This window comes from Mandrillus leucophaeus, unplaced genomic scaffold (genome assembly GCF_000951045.1).
Source record: "Mandrillus leucophaeus isolate KB7577 unplaced genomic scaffold, Mleu.le_1.0 Scaffold90, whole genome shotgun sequence".
Lineage (NCBI taxonomy): Eukaryota > Metazoa > Chordata > Mammalia > Primates > Cercopithecidae > Mandrillus > Mandrillus leucophaeus.
In genome coordinates, this window is record NW_012109808.1 from 1,664,119 (window position 1) to 1,689,901 (window position 25,783).

General features: G+C 38.5%; 1 protein-coding gene and 1 pseudogene across 1 annotated transcript in view; one reads left to right on the forward strand and one right to left on the reverse strand.

The window, feature by feature from the left end:
- The window catches only part of CEP128 (centrosomal protein 128kDa), a 466,161-nt gene that overhangs the window by 321,830 nt on the left and 118,548 nt on the right, over positions 1-25,783 (reverse strand). The gene's annotated exons all lie outside the window — the stretch shown is intronic.
- LOC105531716 lies at positions 21,865-22,542 on the forward strand (annotated as a pseudogene).

Here is a 25,783-nt window from a genome sequence, read left to right on the forward strand (position 1 = left end):
AGATTTTTAAAAATAAAAAAAAAGAAAAACACCAGCAACAAAAGCACTTTTCTCAATCCTACATTATCTTCTACCCAGTACCATGTACTCACCTACCTCTTAAGCCAAGCTCCTGGAAAGAGTAGTTCATACTTGATGCTCCCACAACCATATTTCAGTTCACTTGGTTCACTACGTCTGGTTTCCATCATACTATGAAAATAGCTCTCATCAAGATCCCCCAAGATCACCTACAGCCAAATACGAAAACTCTTTCAAAACCTTACTTTGGGAGGCCAAGGTGGGTGGATCACTTGAGCCTAGGAGTTCAAGACCAGCCTGGACAACATAGCAAAATCCCTGTCTCCTACTAAAAACACAAAAATTAGCTGGGTGTGGTGGTACATACCTGTAATCCCAGCTACTCAGGAGGCTGAGGCACAAGAACAGCTTGAACCCAGGAGGTGGAGTTTGCAGTGAGTTGAGCTTCCGCCACTGCACTCCAGCCAAGGCCACAGAGCAAGATTCAGTCAAAACAAAACAAAACAAACAAAAATTTCCTTCACTTAGTTTCCTTGTAGCATGTGACACTGTTAATAACCCCTTGCTCATTCTAACTCTCTGCTTCCTTAACTTTCACAATACCACTTTTCACTAGCTCTCTATCTTCCTCTTTTTCTTTCATAATCTCCTTTCCTGAGTCTCTTCTACCATTTAGCCTCTTAAATCTAAATAACTCTATAAAGTTCCAATATTATGAATCATCTCACCTACACAATATCCTTGGTAGATGAGCATTTAGGTAGACAGATATTAGTAAGTATTAGTGAGTCCTACATTCAGAAGCCATACTAACTCCTCATCTCCAGACTTTCAAATATCTAATGGCTTCATATCGGGGGAACCCCAACCCTGATATTCAACATGGGTTCTTTTCTATTTCCCTAAGTGTTGGCTGGTCTGAGAAATAAAGGGAAAGAGTACAAGAGAGAGAAATTTTAAAGCTGGGTGTCCGGAGGAGACATCACATGTTGGCAGGTTCCATGGTGCTCTCTGAGCCGTAAAACCAGCAAGTTTTTATTAGCAATTTTCAAAGGGGAGGGAGTGCACGAATAGGGTGTGGGTCACAGAGATCACATGCTTCACAAGGTAATAAAATATCACAAAGCAAATGGAGGCAGAGCAAGATCACAGAACCACAGGATGGGGTGAAATTAAAATTGCTAATGAAGTTTCAGGCACGCATTGTCATTAATAACATCTTATCAGGAGACAGGGTTTGAAAGCAGACAACTGGTCTGACCAAAATTTCTTAGGCGGGTATTTCCCCGTCCTAATAAGCCTGGGAGTGCTATAGGAGACCGGGACTTATTTAATCCCTTTCTCTTCGTCTTCAACCATAAAAGATAGCTGCCCCCAAAGTGGCCACTTCAGAAGCCTACCCTCAGGGGCGCATTCTGTTTCTCACGGATGTTCCTTGCTGAGAAAAAGAATTCAGCGATATTTCTCCTATTTGCTTTTGAAAGAAGAGAAATATGGCTCTGTTCCGCCCGTCTCACCGGCAGTCAGAGTTTAAGGTAACCTCCCTTGTTCCCCGAACATTGCTGTTATCCTGTTCTTTTTCCAAGGTGCCCAGATTTCATATTGTTCAAGCACACATGCTCTACAAACAATTTGTGCAGTTAACACAATCATCACAGGGTCCTGAGGCGACATATATCCTCCTCACGAAGATGACAGGATTCAGAGATTAAAGTACAGACAGGCATAGGAAATCACGGGAGTATCAATTGGGGAAGTGATAAATGTTCATGAAATCTTCACAATTTTTGTTCTTCTGCCATGGTGTGAGTCCCTCCGTTTGGGGTCCCTGACTTCCTGCAACAGCTTCATAACTTTCTTCACTTAGAAATCTCACAGGTGTCTTACATTTAGTAAGTCAAGAAGTAAACTTTAATCTGAGGACCAACTCCTAACAAAAAGGCAGTCCTTCTAAAATGGCAGGAAAGTAGCTCTCTGATGAGGGAGGATGGAAATGAGTTAAATTGTGTATTTTAATAGTGAGAAGATCTGAAAAAATCACTGTAGGAAAAGAGGAAATGAACAACTGATAGATGTTTAAAAGATGACAAACAGAAATAAGGTTCTAGTTAGATAGTCTCAAATTGATAATGGGCCCAAGAGTATACCAAATTCTTTGGATTTCTCCAGCAACTCACTTGAACCCAGAAGGAAAATAAGTTCAGGGTTATTTATTCTTCTGTAATTACAGAGCAACAACAGGGAGCACAGGATTAATATATTCAAGCCCAGAGCTTATGCAGGCAAACTCTTTTGTTCTCACATTTAAAAATGGCAGACTCTTATATTAACATGCTATGTGCAATAATTCACTTTGAATAACATTTGAAAAGATCATGTCATTGATTGGGTATGTGAGTATAAAAAAACAGAAAACGGTATGGATCTTCTTGTAAATAATTGTGATTTTCACTAATCAACAGGTTTGAATTTGTCCTAGATGAACACCTCTTCTAACTGCCCTGAGTCTGGAAACTATCAGTAGCTACAGCTTTGCTATCAGCCTGTGTTATTTTTAAGGTAAAATTCATTATAGAGGTCCTTCCTATATTCTCCTAAGGATCGTATTCAGACATTGTTTTGGCATTTCTTTAATCCACCTTCCTCAAATAATCAATCAGAAAAATCTAACTGTAATAAATATTTATCCCACATCAATCAAAGGACTGTACTACAGAACCCTCATATCAATTCCCAACACACATACACTCTCACTCACATACACATGCACATATACCTAGAGCATGTAAGTGTACAAACACATAATAAATCCATGCATAAATGTTTTCAGGATATTTATAGTAAATATTAAGGCACAAGTAGTAAATATTATCTTCCTGATGCACTACATGAAATGCTAAATGAAAAGCATTTTTCTTATTTATTCCATTATAATGATTTTCAGTTCCATTATTACTATTACATATTCCTGGAGGCATCTTTTACACTGAAGAACTTTTTATATTTAGATTGTGTGAAATTATCTCAGCCACTAAAGCAGAATGGTTAAATTTTGTATCACTTAATTAAGTCCATGTTTATTTCTCGCTATATAAGCAGTGTCAAAAAAAGGAACAACTCAAAAACAGAATTATCTATATTACCATACATTTTTGCCCATACAATGCCAAAAGGCTTATAAAAGCTCCATCTAAATCTAAAACGTTATACCTTTCAATTCCCCTTCTTTTCTCTTTCTTTCTTCAAGTGGGAATAAATGTTGATGGATAGTTGTGTTGAAAGTCTCAGGTTTGCTGGTAGTTAGAAGGATTTATAGGACTCAGCATATTACAGTCATAATTATGTTAAGATTTATTAAAGAGAGATACAAAGCAAAATTAGCAAAGAGAAAAAGGCACATGAAGTGAAGTCCAGTGGAAAATAGGTGCACACTCCAAGAAATTACTCCCAGTGAAATTACACAGGGCATGTTCAATTCCTCCAGCAATGAATTCTGACAACACATATAAAGTGTTACCTATCTGGAAAGCTCATTGTGTTCAAAGTTTTCATTAGGGGCTGGTCACTTGGGCACCAGCTACCTGTATGGAGCAAAATTTTAGACTCTCAGAAATCAAGTGGTCAAAATAAACTATATTTTTTGTAGTCTAGACACAGTGAATTCTCCTTTTTATTATTTAAGTAAAACTTTATTTCAGTGTAGAAAACTACTTATCATCCAAGTTCTCAAATGCCAGAAAAGAATTGTTAAGCCTGCATTTAAAACATTTTCCATGAGGGTTTAAGAGACATAAAGTAGACTACCATATAGGCGGCAACAATAACTACTTATTTGTTCACTGATGGAACAAAAGTATAATATAATATAATGCAATTTTTCCTCTACTAACACTTGACAGTGAACACACACAAGAGACTGGGCACCTTGGTGAACATTTAAAAACATATATCAAAAATGGAAAATCTACCCCCAAATAAGCCAGGATACTCTAAACAATACATATTTTAAATAATCATTTTCATTTATAGTATTTATGTACTTTGTATAGAAACTTGTAAGGGTAAGTGAGAAAACTGCCAGACTGTAATGACTCAAAAGTCACATCTCTCAGAAGACACTGGCATATCATGGAAGGAGAATGAGTCACTCAGGCTTGTGTTCAAATCCCAGCTCTATCCTGTGACCTTAGAAGGGTGCTTACCCTTCGTGAACCAAAGCAATGTTGTCGTGGGAAGTCAGGGACCCCTAATGGAGAAACCGGCTGGAGACGTGGCAGAGGAACATAAATTGTGAAGATTTCATGGACATTTATCAGTTCCCAAATAATACTTTTATAATTTCTTATGCCTGTCTTTACTTTAATCTCTTAATCCTGTTATCTTCATAAGCTGAGGATGTATGCCACTTCAAGACCACTGTGATAATTGTGTTAACTGTACAAATTGATTCTAAAACATGTGTGTTTGAACAATATGAAATCAGTGCACCTTGAAAAAGAACAGAGTAACAGCAATTTTTAGGGAACAAGGGAAGACAACCATAAAGTCTGACTGCCTGCGGGATCAGGCAGAAAGAGTCATATTTTTCTTCTTGCGGAGAGCCTATAAACGGACGTGCAAGTAGGAGAGATACTGCTAAATTATTTTCCTAGCAAGGAATATTAATATTAATACACTGGGAAAGGAATGCATTCCTGGGGGGAGGTCTATAAACGGCTGCTCTGGGAATGTCTGTCTTGTGCAGTTGAGATAAGGACTGAGATACGCCCTGGTCTCCTGCAGTACCCTCCGGCTTACTAGGGTGGGGAAAAACTCCGCCCCAGTAAATCTGTGGGTAGACCGGTTCTCTGCTCTTGAACCCTGTTTTCTGTTATTTAAGATGTTTATCAAGAAAATATGCACACTGCTGAACATAGACCCTTATCAGTAGTTCTGCTTTTGCCCTTTGCCTTGGGATCTTCGTTGGACCCTTATCAGTGGTTCTGCTTTCTCCCTTTGTCCTGTTCCCTCAGAAGCATGTGATCCTCATTAGACCCTTATTAGTAGTTCTGCTTTTTCCCTTTTGAAGCATGTGATCTTTGTACCTACTTCCTGTTTTACACCCCCTCCCCTTTTGAAACCCTTAATAAAAAACTTGCTGGTTTGAGGCTCAGGTGAGCATCACGGTCCTACCGAGATGTGACGTCACCCCCGGCAGCCCAGCCGTAAAATTCCTCTCTTTGTACTCTTTCTCTTTATTTCTCAGCCGACCAACACTTATGGAAAATCGAAAGAACCTACACTGAAATATTGGGGGTGGATTCCCCCGATACAACGTCACTTATAAAATGGACTCAATAACACCGACTTCCAGAGGAATGATAACCTACATGAAGATAAAGCACCCAACAGAGTAACTGACACATTTTAGAAACTCAATAAAGAGAACTTTTTGTATCTTGCTAGCAACAATGTTAGAATTAGTAACATAATCCAATGTCTTTATTTTACAGATCAGGAAATTGAGGCACAGGAAGAGTAATCAATCCAAGACAAGGTAGATAGTTTTTGGCAGAGAAAGTACTAAACACAGGTCCCTAATAGTCAATCCAATATTGATTCCACTTCACTATGTTAATGGCTTGGATACTATTCAAATGACCCCTTTAATAACTAAGTTGCCATGTTCCTTCCAGATAAGAGGAACTCTTGAATAGGAATCATACGTCCTTGATGCAGAGGTTTTTCTGAAATGTTTGTGAACTGAAAAAAACAATCACAGGATAAGGTTGACTTGTGTTAAAACTAAACCAGGCATAGACTACTTACTTACTCCTTTCTATGTTAAAGACAATAGGCTAGGCACTAAGGAAGTACTTCAGTACAAGTACTGATTGGGGTGAATATGAATGAGCAGGAGAGAACAGACATTGCTGTTAACTAGTAGAAACCAGACTTAAATTAGTAGGTTTCAAGAGAAACTACTCTGTTCAGCAAGACCTCAGAAAGAAGAGAAATGAAACATGAGAAAGAAGGCAAACTAAAATGTGAAGAGAAGATTGGGTCACTTATGGAAAGAAATGAGCATTCACTACCATAAAAACGCACGAGCAACAGATTTCACTATTGGTAGCTGATTATGACAATAGCTTGAGAGGGCTAAAGAGAAATTAAAAAATAAGGTCAGGTTGCTTACCAGTTCAAGGGCTTTTTTGGCTGAGATGATGGGATTTTCTAAATATAAAATCATTTTGTCTGCAAACAGAGACAAATTGACTTCCTCTCTTCCTATTTGAATACCTTTATTTGTTTCTCTTGCCTGATTGCCCTAGCCAGAACTTCCAAAGCTATATTGAATAGGAGTGGTGAGAGATCTCCTTGTCTTGTATCAGTTTTCAAAGGGAATGCTTCCAGCTTTTGCCCATTCAATATGATATTGGCTATGGGTTTGTCATAAACAACCCTTACTATTTTGAGTTATGTTCCATCAATACCTAGTTTATTTAGAGTTTTTAACATGAAGGGATGTTGAATTTTATCAAAGGCCTTTTCTGCATTTATTGAGAAGGAACTTGAAACATATTTACAAGAAAAAAAACAACCATATCAAAAAGAGGGCAAAGGATATGAACAGATGCTTCTCAAAAGAAGACATTTACGTGGCCAACAAACATATGAAAAAAACCTCAACATCAGCCGGGTGCAGTGGCTCACGCCTGTAATCCCAGCACTTTGGGAGGCCGAGGTGGGCGGATCACGAGGTCAGGAGTTTGCGACCAGACTGGTCAACATAGTGAAACTCCGTCTCTACTAAAAATACAAAAATTTAGCTGGGCACAGTGGTGGGTGCTGGTAATCCCAGCTACTTGGGAGGCTGAGGCAGGAGAATCGCTTGAACCCGGAAGGCAGAGATTGCAGCAGTGAACCAAGATCATGCCACTGCATTCCAACCCATGTGACAGTGAGAGACTTCATCTCCAAAAAAAAAAAAAAAAAAAAAAAGCTCAACATCACTGATCATCAGATAAATGCAAATCAAAATCACAATGAGAAACCATCCCACAACAATAGATGCTGGTGAGGCTGTGGAGATACACGAACACTTTTATACTGTTGGTGGGAATGTAAATTAGTTTGGCCATTGTGGAAGACAGTAAGGTGATTCCTCAAGAATCTAGAACCAGAAATACCATTTGGCCCAGCAATTCCATTACTGGGTATATACTCAAAGGAATATAAACCATTCTGTTGTAAAGATACATGCACACGTATGTTTACTACAGCATTATTTACAATCGCAAAGACATGGAATCAGCCCAAATTCCCATCAATGATAGACTAGATAAAGAAAATATGGTATCTATACACCATGGAATACTATGCAGCCATAAAAAGGAATGAGATCATGTCCTTTGCAGGGATCTGGATGAAGCTGGAAGCCATTCTCCTCAGCAAACTAACACAGGAACAGAAAACCAAACACCACATGCTCTCATTCATGAGTGGGAGTTGAACATTGAGAACACATGGACACAAAGAGGGGAACAACACACACCAGGGGGGCCTGTTGGGGAATGGGGGGTGAGGAGAGGGACTTAGAGGATGAATCAATAGGTATAGCAAACCACCATGGCACACATATAACCTATGTAACAAACCGCCATGTTCTGCACATGTATCCTGTTTTTTCTTTTTTTTTTTTTTTCCAGAAGAAATAAAGAAAAAAAAAGAAAAGTAAGGTCAGAAATTGACTTAGATACTGAAATCCAGTTTAAGCTTTCAAAGGTTTTCCAGCAGGAGAATAACATGATTAGGTATGTACTTGAGAAAGATTAATCATCAAAAGACTTTATGCTAACACTAGGATATTAAATATTATGGCAACATTAAAAATAACTGAACATAATCCTTTTAAACAGGAATGGACTTTTAGAACCAATTCTTCTCTCATCTGAATTGAATTTCAGCAATCAAATTCAATGGAGCTGGCTTATCACACATAAGAACAAACTGTGGCATTTGAAAGACTGGAAAAGAACACATTCATCAGTTTTTCTGAAGACAATACACATTTTCATTCAATTCAATAAATATTTACAGCACTCAGCAATATCCTAGTTGCCGAGACATGAAGATGAATAACATAGCATATTTCTGTGTTCTATTGATCCAGAGAACTACAGGGCCTAGTAGGCAAGACAGACATCTCTCAGTTATTTTTAATAAATGTGATATATATGAACAATTCTTTGGGCTCTATTTCAAATCTTGCCTCTCTTCCAAATTTATGCTGCCTACTATATGCTAACACTTCATTCCTGAGTGACTTTATCTGATTTTATGGTGAAGAAAGAAATGATACTTTCTTCAAAACAACAGCCATACGTTAAAAAAAAAAAAAATAGGTAGTGGCTAAGGAAACATAAGAAGTTAATTTAACAGTTACTACAGAAAGTATTAAAGGGAAAAAGAGTGGGCAATGGGGGAAAAAGAGACAGAAACAGAAGTGGAGGAAATAAAATGCATTCCCATGCCAGCCAATCCAGGAAGTGACACAGCTCCCAACACCACTCATGCCAAAGTATGCCTAGTACTATCTTCTTTCATGATCAAAGCTCCCTTAACACCAGTATCAGTAAGGGAAAGGGGCTTGAGAGGAAAATGGTAAAGAGGAAAAAGATCAACATGCGATCCTGATCAACAAGACGCGGCTCCCAAATATTCACAAGTAAAGCTTTTTGTAACACTGCAAATTAATTTGACTCTACAACATTTAAAAAGAATGATCCCAAGATAAGGGACAGGACAAATGGAAAATCAATTATTTGTAAAGCCTCTATTTCATCCTGAAAAATTAGTGAAGAAAAAAAGCCACTTGTTTAATTTATTCCATTTTCCCAGTTTTATGATATCTGAGAAAACCTCTTCTAAATTGTAGGACAAAAAAATTAACTGTAAATTATTATTTTAATGTTTATACTAACTAAACTGTCAGTTATGGAAATACCATATACATGATACAATAGTTGTAGATTTATAGTTACATTTTTATATATTTATATACTATATATAACACACTTTTTCGTATGCTAGAATAAATAAGTGTACTGCAAAATTACGTGGATGTTTACATTATACTCATTTTACAGAACATAAAGAATAATTTTAAAATTTTAATCATTTTTAAATAAAAGTTTTTATAACTTTGAATTAATGACAAGTTCATTTTAATGTGTTTTGGTTATAAAACCTTGGTATGCACACAATTAATTACAGTATTTCTTATATAATACCACACAAACCAAACTGCAATGATGTGTTTCATAATATGGTTTCCAGAAGCACAGTACAATGAAAAGTAGCAATTGCCCAAATGTATCAAAATGATATACTGCAATGATAATGATATTTCAACCATAGGCATATAAAGTTCCATTCTTTCCAAAGGAAATGCAGTAACATTAAAGCTAGTAAGTGGTAGACGAGCCAATGATAGAATTCCATTTGAAATATAATTCAATTAATTATCTATAATACTGACCCTATGAACAAAAATTAAACTAATCCCTGTGCATAATATGACTTCTTTAAAATAGGGACTAAATGAAAATATTGAATGAATATAAATGCTGCATCTAAATGGGATACAAATACCACAGTGAGAAAAATAGCTGACTCAAGTGCAAAAACATATATATATATGTTTATGTATACATATGTATATATTTATATATACATAAATTTTATTCATATTTTGTATTTATTGAAATTAGGCTGACTTCTAGCTTGTTGGAACATTTTACAGTTTCCTTGTGACCAGTTAATTGCATTTAGATGCAATTAACTAAACTAAACTAAAATGAACTACATGCTTTAAAAAAATCTTCAAAGAAATTATGTATTGCATATAACATTATTGATGTGATTGATGTGTGTATATATATTTATAAATGTGATATTAAGATTAACATGAATTCAACTGACATTTGCTTGGGTGCCAACTAAGGACACAAGGCTGCTCAAGGGCAATGAAAAATACATGGTAAGGTCCTGTCTTTCAACTAAAAGAAAAACTGATTACTGGCACTGTCAGGTATGACCCAACAGCAATCAGCCCCCATTGCCACCTCCCTCTAACATATTCTCCTATCATATGGAAATCCAAAAACTGAATACTCAGCACTCACTTGAGCTAGGTTTTGGGGAAAAAATTAGGATCTCTCAATCAGATGCAATGTTTAGAGATTTGGAATGTGGAAGTGAGGCAGGGACCATATTCTTGCTAATTTGGACATACTAGTCATACAGTATAGTGATACTGTATGTTACTAGTCATACAGACATTATTTGTTTTGTTCTGCAGTGGATCTCACCCTTGGTCCTAGCTAAGAGGCCTTTGCAGCAGCAGCTTCCCAATCCCTGGAAGCCTAAGCAGGACCATGTCTGCCAATGATATTACAAACACTTACTGATAGAACACTACAGCAGTTCTATTTCCAGTACTAACTCCTAACTGATATTATAAAGTTTTGCTTTTATTGAATAAACTAAAGAATTAACAAATTTAATAGAGTTTCACCTGAAATTTTCAGATTCTCAATTAAGCCATCCCCTAGTCACCTCCATTGGGAAATTAGTTTGACATATGTTTGCATGTCTTGATGAACTCATTCATTTCAGCATAATTTGAGTTTTTCATGAACTGATACTGAGAGGACAAGTAATCAATTTTCCACAGTCAGGAGAACTAAGGCAAGTCTCTTTGAATAAAAGAACTCAAATCAATCAAAGGAAGTCTGGGAGCCCTGAACTATACCTACATGAAGCTAAATTGGGCTATCATTCATTGAGACTATACTCTTTCAAATGGTGTTTTTTAAAGTCATGATTAGTAGAAAGTAGAATACCAAACTTAAAATGTGAGTCAATTCTTTTCAACTCAAGCAAAATTTACTAACAATCTTTAAAACTTGATTCAAATTCTTAATGAGTGAATTAGGAGACGAATAAAAACATCAGGGGCCATGCTAATAACCATATCCCACATATTATTCCTTTAAAATACAACCTACTGTCTTTTCTATCATTCTAATTTTGACCACATATACCATTATCATTTTCTTTTTGCCAAATGGAGCAGAAACACACAAACTATATCAATCCCAAATAATAGGTTCTTCAGTCTTAGTGATTAAAAATACTTATTTCTAAACAAATCCTACGAGAGGCTTCATACAACCTCTTTGTACTTTTTAATAAAACATGATACTAAACTTAAGCAAACGACAGAAAATCATGTTCTATTAATTAAATACATTCATTTCTTTGGGAAGAAATAAAATATTAACTTCTCTTTCATCACTAGATGTTCACTACATGGAAGATTTTAAATACACATTTCTTTAGAGTGTTTAACTTAAAACACAAGGGACATGTAATTAACATCTAGACCTCAGTAACACACAAGAGAAATTCTGACCCTGGAACACATACCTCAAAGTACATTTCTGTTTTCTTAATTTATCTCACACCCTATTGGACTGATAATTTTAACACTGCAACTCTGATGTTTAAAGTAGGCACTTTGGGAGAATAAAATTTTAATATAAATAGGATAAAATTCTTCAGTTTAAAGCAGATTGGTATTTGAGACTGCTTTTGATTAAGTGAGAACAACTTCATTATAGATTTGCTATGAAATGCAATAGGCCAAGGCAGGTATCAATAAAAGACATACACCTATGTCTCACCAGTATTGATGTGGCAGCAGAGAAGACTAAGAGAAATTACACAGATAAATTTAAAATATATATATTGTTCTGAAATATATAACAAATATAGAGGGAGAGAAACTTAATGTAACATAACACCTAATATTATTGCCTTACATCATAATAGAACATTATAGTTTATTTGAAAGAGAACAGACACATTATCTTACGTAATACAATAAACTTGTGCGCTTGGAAGGAAGCAATTTTCCATTTTAAACACAAGGAGGAAACAGAAACTAAGGAAAGCTAAATAGAGGAGAGACTTCGTTTTTCAAAAATAAATATTGTTTCAAATAAATATAATAATCCTTTTTTGATTTGAGAAGACATAGAAAGGGCTTTTTTTTGGGCAATTTTTCTTTAAATAGGCCCTCAATAAAATGCATCAACACCTCCCCCATAAAGCCACCCAATATTCAAATAATTAAAGTAAAATCAGTGTATTTTCTATGCCACTAAGAATTCAAGACATGGCTCCTAGCCCAATTTCACACCATCCAATCACATTATCACCTACTAATTCCTACTTATGTTTAAATTAAGTAAAATTAACTATTAAAGTTAAAAATTTAGGTCAATTTGAGTTCAAGATGGCTGACTAGAGACACAGATACCCGCTCTCTACAGAAGCAAGAACCAAAATTGCAAATCGATTCTCATACCTCAAATAGAACATCGAGGAGAGAACACTAGAGTTTTACAGAGAAGTCTCAGGAAACACCAGGGGAACACAAGGTACAGGAAACAAGAGACCAGCTCAATTGGGATCAGCAGAAGACCCAGGGGGGATTGGTATTACAGAAAAAGGGTACGTGAGAGAACTTCAGCTGTTCGCATTCCCACCACAAACTGCTGCAATCTGAAACACTGGAGAGCTCCTTTATCCACATGAACCCTAACACTATCAAGGACAGAGGTCTGAACATCCCAGAAGGGCCCTGCACCAGACAGGAACTTGTGCTGGGTTACTCACCCCAACCCAGACACCTGAGCAGCTACAGCTGGGTGCCACTGTGACAGCACAGCCATCATAGGTCTACATCCTGCCCTGGGAACCACAGTTCCAACATCTACACATCCTGGGTGCCCATGAACATCTCCCTGTGTCCCCCAGAAGGCTACAGCAGCACAGAACTGACTGAACCCAAAGGTAGTGTGGGGTCCCTAGTACTCTAGCACACAGGAAGTATGTCCCAGGAGAAAGAAGGATAGAACGCATCAAAAAAGCAACCTCTGAAACAAAGGATACCAAGGTAAGCACCTTCAAGAGCCCAAGAACTCATTGTCTGGGACCAGGAGAAGTGACCCCACCACGAGTAGTGGCACAAACTCTATGCTTGGCCTCACAAGCGGAGAGTGAGATCCCCTCCCACTGGCAGTGGTCTCTGTGCTCAGACTCACAAACAGAAAAGTGAGACACCTTTTGCCCTTCTGCAAACTGCTGCAGGCACAGCCAATACAGTAGCCAGATGTCTGCATGTATGGGGCTGTGCATGGCAACTATGCCCCACTGGCAGCATAACATCTGTGCCCAGCCTTGTATAATGTCAGGATCCCTCCCCACCTCTGCATGACTCTGCAGTGCTGTTGCCACAGAAAGCAGGAGAGACTGAGTGCTGCAAGTCTGGACTGTGTGTGGGAACCCTGTACCATACCTACAGACAACACCAGCATTCCTTTCGGAACTGAGAGGATCACCTCACCACTGCTACTGCCATGACTCATACCACAGCACCTGCTTAGGGATCTGAGAACACAATCATCAACCTGGACCACCGCTACCACTACCTGCATGCAAGCAAGCCATATGAAGACCCAATCTGCCCTGAAGCCCAAGATCAAGCATGCTTGGCCCACCATTGCCACTATGAAGACCCAAAGAACTTACCCAGCTGACATCTCCATCCCCAGGAAAAAGGCACCACAGCCTCCACTAATAACTGTACCCTAAACCACCAAGAAAACAACAGATACCACTGACGCTGTTTACAGCTGAAGAAATCATACAGAGACTATGCTACCACATGTATTCAGAATAAAAGCCAAAGGGCCCTTCCCAACCAAAACCACTGATGTGTCTTCAGGAAACATTCCTCCCCTATGAAAGCAAATTCAAAAAACTGGAAAAAAAAACACAACTATTACGGACCTCAAGGGACAGGGCATAGCTAAACAAGAAGCAGCAGAAACCTCTGCAGATGTAAATGTCCCTGTCCGACAGCTTTGAAGACAGCAGTGATTCTCCCAGCACAGAGGCTGGGATCTGAGAACGGACACTGCCTGCTCAAGTGGGTCCCTGACCCCCGAGTAGCCTAACTGGAAAAGCCTAACTGGAAGTACCCTAACTTGAGTGGACCTCAAGCAAACTCCAACAGACCTGCAGCCAAGGGTCCTGACTGTTAGAAGGAAAACTAACAAACAGAAAGGACATCTACACCAAAACCCCATCTGTACATCACCATCATCAAAGACCAAAGGCAGATAAAACCACAAAGATGGGGAAAAAGTAGTGCAGAAAAGCTTAAAATTCAAAAAATCAGAGCGCCTTTTCATGTCCTTTGCCCATTTTTTAATGGGGTTGTTTGTTTTTGCTCATTAATTTATTTAAGTTTCTTACATAGTCTGGGTATTAGATCTTTGTCAGATACATAATTTGCAAATGTTTTCTCCCTTTCTGTAGGCTGTCTGTTCACTCTGTTGATAGTTTCTTTTGCTGTGTAGAAGCTCTTTAGTTAGATGTCACTTGCCAATTTTTGTTTTTGTTGCAATTGCTTGTGTAGTCTTTGTCATGAAGTCTTTGCCAGGGCTTATGTACACGGTGGCATTTCCTAGGTTTTCTTCTAGGGTTTTTACAGTTTTGCATTTTACATTTAACTCCTTAATCCATCTTGAGTTGATTTTTGTATACTTGAAATTTGTTAAAGTCTAGTTTATAATTTTTTTTCAATTATGACTCATGTTTTTGGTGTTCTAAGAAATCACTGCTCATCCAAATGTTGTGAAGATTTTCTTTGTTTTCATAAAGAAATAATTAATTTTTAAAATTGTTTTATTTTCTCCCATGTATGAGCTTGGAAATTATATATTCATTATTCTTATTTTAGTGATACACTAAAAATTACTATATACATCCTTGATTTGTTAAAATATAAATTTGTAATTTTACAACTTCCTTCACTTTAGAATTGAGAACTTTAAACCATATTAACACAATAATCCAAAATTAGCAGTATTAGATGCATTTCTAGTTTTATAAATAATCTAAATAAGAGACAGCATTACTGTTTTTCAGGTCAATATTCGTCTAGACTTTTCCCAAATTTTTATCCCATATATTGAACTTCATTAACTGCTATATCTTTGTTCTTTGTTTCTCCTTGAGAAAAAAATTTTATATACTTTCCTTAGTGCTGTTCTGCTGAAATTCAATCAGTTAGTTTTTGTTGTGCAGAAATTTTCTACTTTTTAAAGAGAACTTTATGAACCTAGGTTGGCAATTATTTTCTTGCAGCACTCTGAAACATCTTTCTATTCTTCTTGTTTCCAATTTGATCTTCTAAGGTAACACGTCTCCCTTGCCCCTTGCTGCATTTGAGATTCTGTTCATTCAAGTTGGTTTTACTAATTTCACAAAAACATGTCTAGATGTGATTTTCACTGCATTCATTTTACTTGGGGTTCTTAGAGCTTCTAAAATAAGTGAATTGATGTATTTTCTCTTCAAATATTGCTTCTGCCCTAGTCTCTTTCTGTCTTTAGGACTCCAATTATCCATATCTATATTAGAATTTCAGACCTATTTACGATGCCCCATATATCTCTTAGGAACTTTTCTGTATTTTCTATTATTTTGTCCCCTTATTATTCAGAGTAAATATTTTCTTCCGTTACACTATTCTCTCAAAGAGAAGGACTTTCAGAATGATAGTTTAAAGAGCTCACCAGACCCTCTTTCTAGCACAACCCACCATTATTTGGTTTAAAAAAAAAAAAAAATTATTGGTTAAAAAAAAAAAAGAAAAACAAAAAACATTTATCTGGAAACTGTCCTAAGGGCCCAGAGCAAATAAAAATGTATTTATTCCATTACCTCCCACCATATACAAAAATCAACTCAAGGTAAGTTAAAGATTTAAATATGAGACCTGAAGCTATAAAAATACTAGAAGAAAACCTAGGAAAAATTCTTCTGGACTTTGGTCTAAGCAAAGAAATTATAATTAAGATCTCAAAAGTACAAGCAATAAAAACAAAACAGACAAATGGGACTTAATTAAATTCAAAAGTTTCTGGGCCGGGTGCGTGGCTCATGCCTATAATCCCAGCACTTTGGGAGGCCGAGGCAGGCAGATCACAAGGGCAGGAGTTCAAGACCAGCCTGACCAACATGGTGAAATCCTGTCTCTACCAAAAATACAAAAATTAGCCGGAAATGGTGGCGCACACCTGTAATCCCTGCTACTCAGGAGGCTGAGGCAGGAGAATCACTTGAACCAGGGAGGCAGAGATTGTACTGAGCCGAGATTGCGCCACCACACTCCAGCCTTGGCAACAGAGTGAGACTCTGTCTCAAAAAGGCAAAAAGAAACAAACAAACAAAACAAAAGCTTCTGCACAGCAAAAGAAAAAAATCAACAGAGTGAACAGACAACCTGCCGAATAGGAGAAAATATTTGTAAACTACACATCTGACTGATTAAACAGAATTTACAAGGAACTCTAACATCTCAACAAAATAACAATAATAATAATAAGTTCATTAAAAAGTGGACAAAGAACAAGAACAATCATTTTTCAAAAGAAGACATACATGGCCAAAAAGCATATGAAAAAACGCCCAACATCACTAATCATCAGAGAAATACAAATGAAAACCACAATGAGATATCACCTTATACTAGTCAGAATGGTTATTACTAAAACATCCAAAAAAAAAAAAAAAAAAAACAGATGTTGATGAGGTTGTAGAGGAAAAGGCAATGCTTGCACACTGTTGATGGAAATGTAAATTAGTACAAACTTTATGGATTGCAGTATGGAGATTTCAAAAATAGAACTACTGTTCAAGCCAGCAATCACACTACTGAGAATATACATGAAAGAAAAGAAAAGAAATCATTACATTAAAAAGATCCCTGCACTTGTATGTTTATTGCAGCACTATTCACAACAGCAAAGATGAGGAATCAGTGCACGTGTCCATCAATGAACAGATTTTTTAAAATGTGGTGTGTATATATATGCGCACACACACACACACAAATAAGCAGCAGAATACTATTCAGCCATAAAAATGAGGGAAATCATGTCTTTTGCAACAACCTGGATAGGACCGGGGTCTGTTAGGATTAAGTGAAACAACTCAGAAACAAAAAGTCAAATACTGTGTGTTCTCATTTATACGTGGAAAGTAAATAATTGAGTACACATGGACATAGAGTGTGGAATAATAGATACTGGAGACCCAGAGGGTGGGAGGGAAGTTTGAGATGAGAAGTTTCTTAATGGGTACAATGCGCATTATTTCCATGATGGTAACACACACACACACACACACACACACACACAAAAACCCCAGACTTCACCATTATGTAATATATGCATGTAAGAAAACTACACTTATACTCCTTAAATTTGTATACATTTTTTAAATAAGTACTTATTTAAGACAATCTATTAAATCTTGGTAAGAATAATCAGCATCTATGGCATCTCAGTCACAAGCTATTCCCATCCTGTCCCCTCTCAACTCAGTTGTCTGAATCTCCACTCTAGACAGGCATAGTCAAAAACACACAGTTTCCTCTCACCCTTGCTCAGTATAGGGCTACAGATTCACCCACAGAGGGGCAGGCCCCTAGCTTCATATTGCAGAGGCTCTATTCCAGGAAGACAGAGCTAAAAGACTGGGGCTTCCTTCCCCCAGTCAGCCCCAACTTGTAGAGCACAAGGTGTGGCAGGCCAAGAATAGGAGACCCAATTGCCCATACCCCAATTCACTCAAACAGTAAATGTTCTACAACAGAAGAGGCAAGGTGAGATGATCAGGGGCTACCATGCCCAGTCAGCATCCTACTTGCAAAGTAGGGGTATCATTCTGGCAGAAAGCAGACTATAGTCTCTATCACAAGCTCCACTACAGTTGTGCAAGATCATGCTGAGAGGGAGAGGCCTTATGAATAGAGAGTTCAAAAGTTCTACCCAAGGAGACTGACTTTATCTGGAATAAGGCATGAGGAAATTCACAGCTAAGGACATTGTCAAAAACAATGGAAATCTGGAGAGTGATCAGCTAAGAGAATGGTAATTTTATAAGACTGGTAGCAACAAGCAAAATAGTAGATCAGCTAGCAAAAAAATCAAACAAAGAGACAGCTAAGAGCCCTCTGGGAGTCCGAGAACACCCCAAAGACTGGCAAAATCCTAATCCTGCTAAGAAGTCCAACTTTAATTTAGACTATGTCACAATGTATGTGCTATATTACTGGTAAAAAAACAAAAACAAAAAGAAAAGGAAAAACTAGGTAGCAATTAGTGAATTAGCAGAGGCTAAAAATTGAGTGAGATATCAACAGAATTAGACCAATCAAAGCTTAATGAGATCAGCGAACTAGACAATCAAAGAGAACCCAGTTAAAGCTCTAGTTAACCCAGATAGCAACAGAGACTGCACACCTGATGGAGAAGTGACATCAGTGGCTACGCACTGCAGGGAAAATAGGTTTCACTGAACTATTACAGCCAGCCAATTCGCTAAACTACTAAAAACACCCAAGACAGAAAAACCCAAAAGGTGGAGAACGAATCAGTATTCAAAGTTATACAAAAATTAGCTAAAATGTCAAATCTCAAAAAAAGTTATAAGATATACAAGGAAATAGGAAAGTGTGACTCATACAAATGAAAAAGAGGATACAATAGAAAACAGTCTTTTGAATGGGCCTACATGTCAAACGTAGGAGACAAAGATTTCAAATCAGCTAGTATAAATATATTCAAAAAACAAAAGAAAAACATTTTTTAAAATGTAAGATAATCTCTCATCTAATAGCGATATCAGTAAAGAGATGGAAATTATTTTTGAAAAACAAAAATTCTGGAATCGAAAAGTATAATAACCACAATAAAAAGCTCACTTGAGGCCGGGCACGGTGGCTCACACCTGTAATCGCAGCACTTTGGGAGGCCAAGGTGGATGGATCATGAGGTCAGGAGATCAAGGCTATCCTGGCCAACATGGTGAAACTCCATCTCTACTAAATACAAAAAATTAGCAGGGTGTGGTGGCACGCACCTTTAGCCCCAGCTACTCTGGAGGCTGAGGCAGGGGAATCACTTGAACCTGAGAGGCAGAGGTTGCAGTGAGCGGAGACCACGCCACTGCACTCCAGTGCACCCCAGCCTGGTGACCAAAAAAAAAAAAAAAACTCACTTGAAAGCCCCAGTAGTGAAGTTTGAGTTGGCAGAAGAAAGAATCCACAAACTCGAAGATAATCAACAGATATGATGCAATCTGATGAAGAGAGAGATAAAATGAAGATAAACACTGACTCAGAGAAATGTAGTTTATTGACAGACATGTAAAGGTAAGAACAGAAGAAAAAGGAGAGAAAGAAGAGAAAAACATTGAAATAAATAATAGCTAAAAACTTCTAAATTTGAAAAAAAAATTAGTGTACATATCCAAAGAAGGTCAATGAACTAGGCCTATGTTACAATGCTACAGTCTTTGTGAGCAGAGTAAGTGTATTTTGAGTTCATTCAGACTCCTAGGGCTTAGCCCTCTGAGTATCCCAATTGTGAAATATTTACCAGAGCTCCTCCTCTTCAGTGGGCCTATAAGCTCTGCTTATGAATCAGAAAACATCTCAGGAGAAAAGTAGTGCCAAATGTCAGAATTGCCACTCTGTACTTGCCTCCCAAACAAAACAAAATATTTGAACCCTCCTGTCCTTGCTGCCTAGAGATAACTCTCTGAAACCTTCAACCATATATATATATATATATATTTGGTATTTTGTTTGTTTGTTTGTTTGTTTTGAGACGAAGTCTCGCTCTGTAGTCCAGGCTGGAGTGCAGTGGCCGGATCTCAGCTCACTGCAAGCTCCGCCTCCCAGGTCCACACCATTCTCCTGCCTCAGCCTCCCGAGTAGCTGGGACTATAGGCGCCCACCACCTCGCCCGGCTAGTTTTTTTTGTATTTTTTAGTAGAGATGGGGTTTCACCGTGTTAGCCAGGATGGTCTCGATCTCCTGACCTCGTGATCCAGCCGTCTCGGCCTCCCAAAGTGCTGGGATTACAGGCTTGAGCCACCGCGCCCGGCCAACATATTTTTAAAAATATGTCCTCACCAGCTTTTCTAAACTGTACGAGTATAAGGTTTACTCTACAAAACACTAGTCCATCACTAACAAAAGCAGAAACTGTTTCTCTTTCTTTAATGAGAATTGCAACAAGTTTGCCAAATTTATTAATCTTCTCTAAGGAAGACTAAACTATAGTCTAACATTTTATCATTATAGGTTCCCCCAAATAAGATATTCTATGATACAAACACATTCTTCACCCAAGTAAAGTACTAGAAATTAAACATATTCAATGTACTTGAAAAAAACTTCCTAATGTTGACCATTGTTTATATTAGTCATATGTTACGTATTAGCACTGTTTTCTTGGTGCACATGAGTAAGTCAGCTTTACTTTTTAGAAAGATAATTTGTACTATTTGAATGTTCTGAAGAGCATAATAGACCTGTTGAATTTTGTCACTGTTTAAGGCTGAGTACAATCTCATTTCCTTATGCCCTTAGAGAGAACTACCTGAAAACAAATATCTAAAAACAATTTAATTTGCTACTTAAAATTATATGCTATCAAGTTAAAATCACTCTAAAGATAAGGAAACTATAAAGACTACAGGAATAACATATGAACAGTTAAAATGGGCTCATTATAAACAATACTAACCCTCTTTCAATGGTATTTGAGGTAGACAAGCATTGAATAACTCTTAATTACTCATATACTCAAGGAACATTACTTCATTTGTTTAGTGCCACCCACTTTTCCATAGCAAGTCCTCAAATATTTATCTCCAAAGCTGTATTTTATCTTTCAAATTGCTTTAAATATTCAATACATCCATAGATAATAAAAAGTTACCATACTTCATATTTTCTGAGGAACTCAAGTTATATAACACACACACACACACACACACACACACACACACACATACACACACACATATACACACACAAACCTGCACACAAAGCTAAGAATCACAAGGCCCCATTTAATTTTTTTTTTAAGAGATGAAGTCTTGCTCTTTCACCCAGACTGGAGTGAAGTGATGTGAACATGGCTCACTGCAGTCTTGGCCTCCCAGATTCCAGTGATTCTCCTGTCTCAGCCCTCTGTATTACTCCATTTTCACACTGCAGATAAAGACATACCCGAGACCGGGCAATTTAGAAAAGAAAGAGGTTTAAAGGACTTACAGTTCCACATGGCTGAGGAAGCCTCACAATCATGGCAGAAGATGAAAGGCACGTCTGGCATGGTGGCAGACAAGAGAAAGGAGCTTGTCCAGGGAAACTCCGCTTTACAAAACCATCAGATCTCACGAGACTTATTCATGATCATGAGACCAGCACAGGAAAGACCTGCCCCCATGACTCAAATACCTCCCACCGGGTACCTCCCACAACACATGGGGATCCAAGATGACATCTGGGTGGGGACAGGGCCAAACAATATCATTCCACCCCTGGCCCCTCCAAATCTCATGTCCTCACATTTCAAAACCAATCGTGCCTTCCCAATAGTCCCCCAAAGTCTCAACTCAAAAGTCCAAAGTCCAAAGTCTCATCTGAGACAAAGTAAGTCTCTTCCGCCTATGAGCCTGTAAAAGCAAAAGGAAGTTAGTTACTTCCTAGACACAATGGGGGTCCAGACATTGAGTAAATACAGCCATTCCAAATGGGAGAAATTGGCCAGAACAAAGGGGCTACTGGCCCCATGCAAGTCTGAACTCCAACAGAGAAGTCAAATTTTAAAACTTCAAAATAGGAGCAATGTGAAGAAGAGGCGAGAATGACCCCCTGACCGACCAAAGTCCATGCGCCACTGCATCCAGCATCCAGCGCCTACGTCCCGCCGCCGTTGCCACTGTCACTATGCCCAAGAGAAAGGCTGAAAGGGATGCTAAAGGAGATAAAGCCAAGGTGAAGGACGAATCACAGAGAAGATCCACGAGGTTGTCTGCTAAACGTGCTCCTCCAAAGCCAGAACCCAAGCCTAAAAAGGCCCCTGCAAAGAAGGGAGAGAAGGTACCCAAAGGGAAAAAGGGAAAAGCTGATGCTGGCAAGGAGGGGAAAAGCCCTGCAGAAAATGGAGATGCCAAAACAGACCAGGCACAGAAAACTGAAGGTGCTGGAGATGCCAAGTGAAGTGTGTGTATTTTTGATAACTGTGTACTTCTGGTGACTGCACGGTTTGAAATACTATTTTTTATCAAGTTTTATAAAACTGCAGAATTTTACTTTCTTTTTTAAGCTATGTTGTCAGCACACAGAACACTTCATTGTTGGTTTTTGGGGGAAGGGGCATATGTCACTAATAGAATGTCTCCAAAGCTGCACTGATGTAGGGAAAACACCTTTCCCTTCTAGTTTTAAGAGACTTCCTCTTGGCTCCCAGGAGGAGGGATTCCCTGACTTTGACACACATGGCCACCTTGGCACAAAAGCCTTGTGCTATGGAAAAACAAATTCATTTCTATGTCTTCTTCTCCTTTTCCATCTTTCAGCATAGACTTAACTCCCTTAAGCCCAGACAGCTACTGGGACCTGACCCCTAGTCATTGGTTACCAGTGTGTCAGGCAATCTGGACTTTCCATCGATGCCGCTGAGATGGCAACTGTCAAAAGAGCAGTGGTTCCATTTCTAGATTGTGGAATTCAGATAAATTCTGCCACTTTTATTTCACTTCCTGAAAGTCAGGGTCGGCATGTGAAAAGTTGTTAAACAACATGCTAAATGTGAAATGTCAACCCTTACTCTAAACTTTCCCTGTTCAGATCATCAGATGAAGACTTCATTGGGTTTTATAGTGGCTTCTGATTTTTGGTAGTACATTGAAGAAGGGAGTTTGAAAGTTGTTGTATACTGTTAATGACTGTCTGCCCATGTCCTGCCTGAAATACCATGATTGTTTATGAAAAGTATCTTTAATAAAGCTGGATCAAGTTTGGCTTGGAAAAAATAAACAAAAACTCCAAAAGGATCTCCTTTGATTCCATGTCTCACATCCAGGTCATGCTGATGCAAGAGGTCGGCTCCCACAGCCTTGTGTAGCTCTGCCCCGGTAGCTTTGTAGGGTAGAGCTCCCCTCATGGCTGCTCTCATGGACTGGCATAGAGTATCTGAGGCTTTTCCAGGTACACAGTGCAAGCTGTTCATGGATCTACCATGCTGGGGTCTGGAGGAGAGGAGAGTGGCCCTCTTCTCACAGCTCCACTAGGCAGTGCCGTAGTAGGGATTATGTGTGGGGGTTCCAACCCCACATTTCCCTTCCACACTGCCCTAGCAGAGGTTCTCCACAATGGCCCCGCCTCTGCAGCAAGCACCCAGGCATTTCCATATATCCTCTGAAATCTAGGTGGAGGTTCCCAAACCTCAATTCTTGACTTCTCTGCACCCATACACTCAACACCACATGGAAGCTGCCAAGGCTTGGGGCTTGCGCCCTCTGAAGCCACATCCTGAGCTCTTCATTGGCCCCTTTTAGCCATGGCTGGAGCAGCTGGGATGCAGAGCCCCAAGTCCCTAGGCTGCACACCACACAGGGACCCTGGGCCTGGCCCACGAAACCACGTTTTCCTCCTAGGCCACTGGGCCTGTGATGGGAGGGGCTACTGCAAAAGTCTCTGATATGCCCTGGAGACATTTTCCCCATTGTTTTGGAGGTTAACATTCAGCTCCACATTACTTATGCAAATTTCTGCAGCCAGCTTGAATTTCTCCCCAGAAAATGGGATTTTCTTTCCTATTGCATTGTCAGCCTGCAAATTCTCCAAACTTTTATGCTCTACTTCCCTTATAAAACTGAATGCCTTTAACAGCACCCAAGTTACCACTTGAATGCTTTGCTGCTTAAAAATTTCTTCTGACAGATATCCTAAAACATCTCTCTCAAGTTCAAAGTTCCACAAATCTCAAGGGGAGAAGCAATATGCCACCTGTCTCTTTGCTAAAACTTAACAAGAGTCACTTTTACTCCTGTCCCCAACAAGTTGCTCATTTCCATCTGGGACCACCTCAGCCTAGACTTTATTATCCATAACGCTATCAGCATTTTGGGCAAAGCCATTCAACAAGTCTATAGAACGTTCCAAACTCTCCCACATTTTCCTGTATTCTTTTGAGTCTTCCAAACTGTTCCAACCCCTGCCTGTCACCCAGTTCCAAAGTCGCTTCAACATTTTTGTGTATCTACAGCAGTTCTCCACTCCTGGTACCGATTTGCTATATTATTCTGTTTTCATGCTGCTGATAAAGATACACCCGAGACTGGGCAATTTACAAAAGAAAGAGGTTTAATGGACTTACAGGTCCACATGGCAGGGGGAGCTTCACAGTCATGGCAGAAAGTGAAAGGCATGTCTTACATGGTGGCAGACAAGAGAATAGAGATTATGCAGGGAAACTCTGCTTTATAAAGCCATCAGATCTCACGAGACTTATTCACTATCATAAGAACAGTACAGGAAAGAACTGCCCCCATGATTCAATTACCTCCCACCTGGTCCCTCCCGCAACAGTGGGGATTCAAGATTAGATTTGGGTGGGGACACAGTCAAACCATATCACCCCCCAACTAACTGGTATTACAGGCACATGCTACCACTCCCAGCTATTTTTTGTATTTTTTGTAGATATGGAGTTTCACTATGTTGCCCAGGTTGGTCTTGAACTTCTAAGCTCGGGCAATCCACCAGCCTTAGCCTCCCAAAGTGCTGGGATTACAGGCGTGAGCCATCATGCCCAGCCCTATTTAATTTATATGTAAAAAACATAAGGCAAAAATTATTATGGTTTCAGAAAACAAAGAAACTTGAAAATAGATATCTTATTTCTAAACTGTTTTACTGACAAACATTCAAATGACAAACTAATGTATTAATAATAAACACAAACTACTTAGTAATTAGTAATAAATACAAACTAATGTATTAGTAATACATTCAAGAAAAAATTAAAATATTCAGTCCACTTCTGCATTCTGACTTTGTAGAAGTATCCACACAACTCAAAGAGTTAAAGAAAACAGAAAAACTACTTTTCTTCATAATTCCCAAAATTCATTTTTTCATACAGACGAAAGATCTGAGAATTAAACCAAGTCTTCTAATAGGTATAAAGGTTTATTTAGTTATAGGGTTTTTACTTGCAGAACATCTCGGCCGGGCATGGTGGCTCACACCTGTAATCCCAGCACTTTGGAAGGCCAAGGCAGGTGGATCACGAGGTCAGGAGTTCGAGATCAGCCTGGCCAACATGGTGAAACCCCATCTCTACTAAAAATACAAAAATTAGCCAGGCCTGGTGGTACACGCCTGTAATCCCAGTTACTCAGGAAGCTGAAGCGGGAGAATCGCTTGAACCCAGGAGGCAGAGGTTGCAGTGAGCCGAGATCTCACTATTGCACTCCAGCCTGAGTGACAGAGCAATATTCTGTCTCAATAAATAAATAAATAAATAAATAAATCTCTGCCAATAGTCATCTTTGTGAAAAATACAAAAGTATGGAGCATTTAGTAATCTGCCCACAAATCAGAGTACATTTGGTTAATAACAGAAATAGACCTCCTTTCCACTAGATGCAATAACTTTATTAATAGCTTCTCTCTACAAAGTTGTGGCCAATGTTTGTGGCCAATGTTTGTTTTCTTTATAATCTAATCTAGGTATTAAAAATTACTTCCTATTCAGGTAATAGCATATTT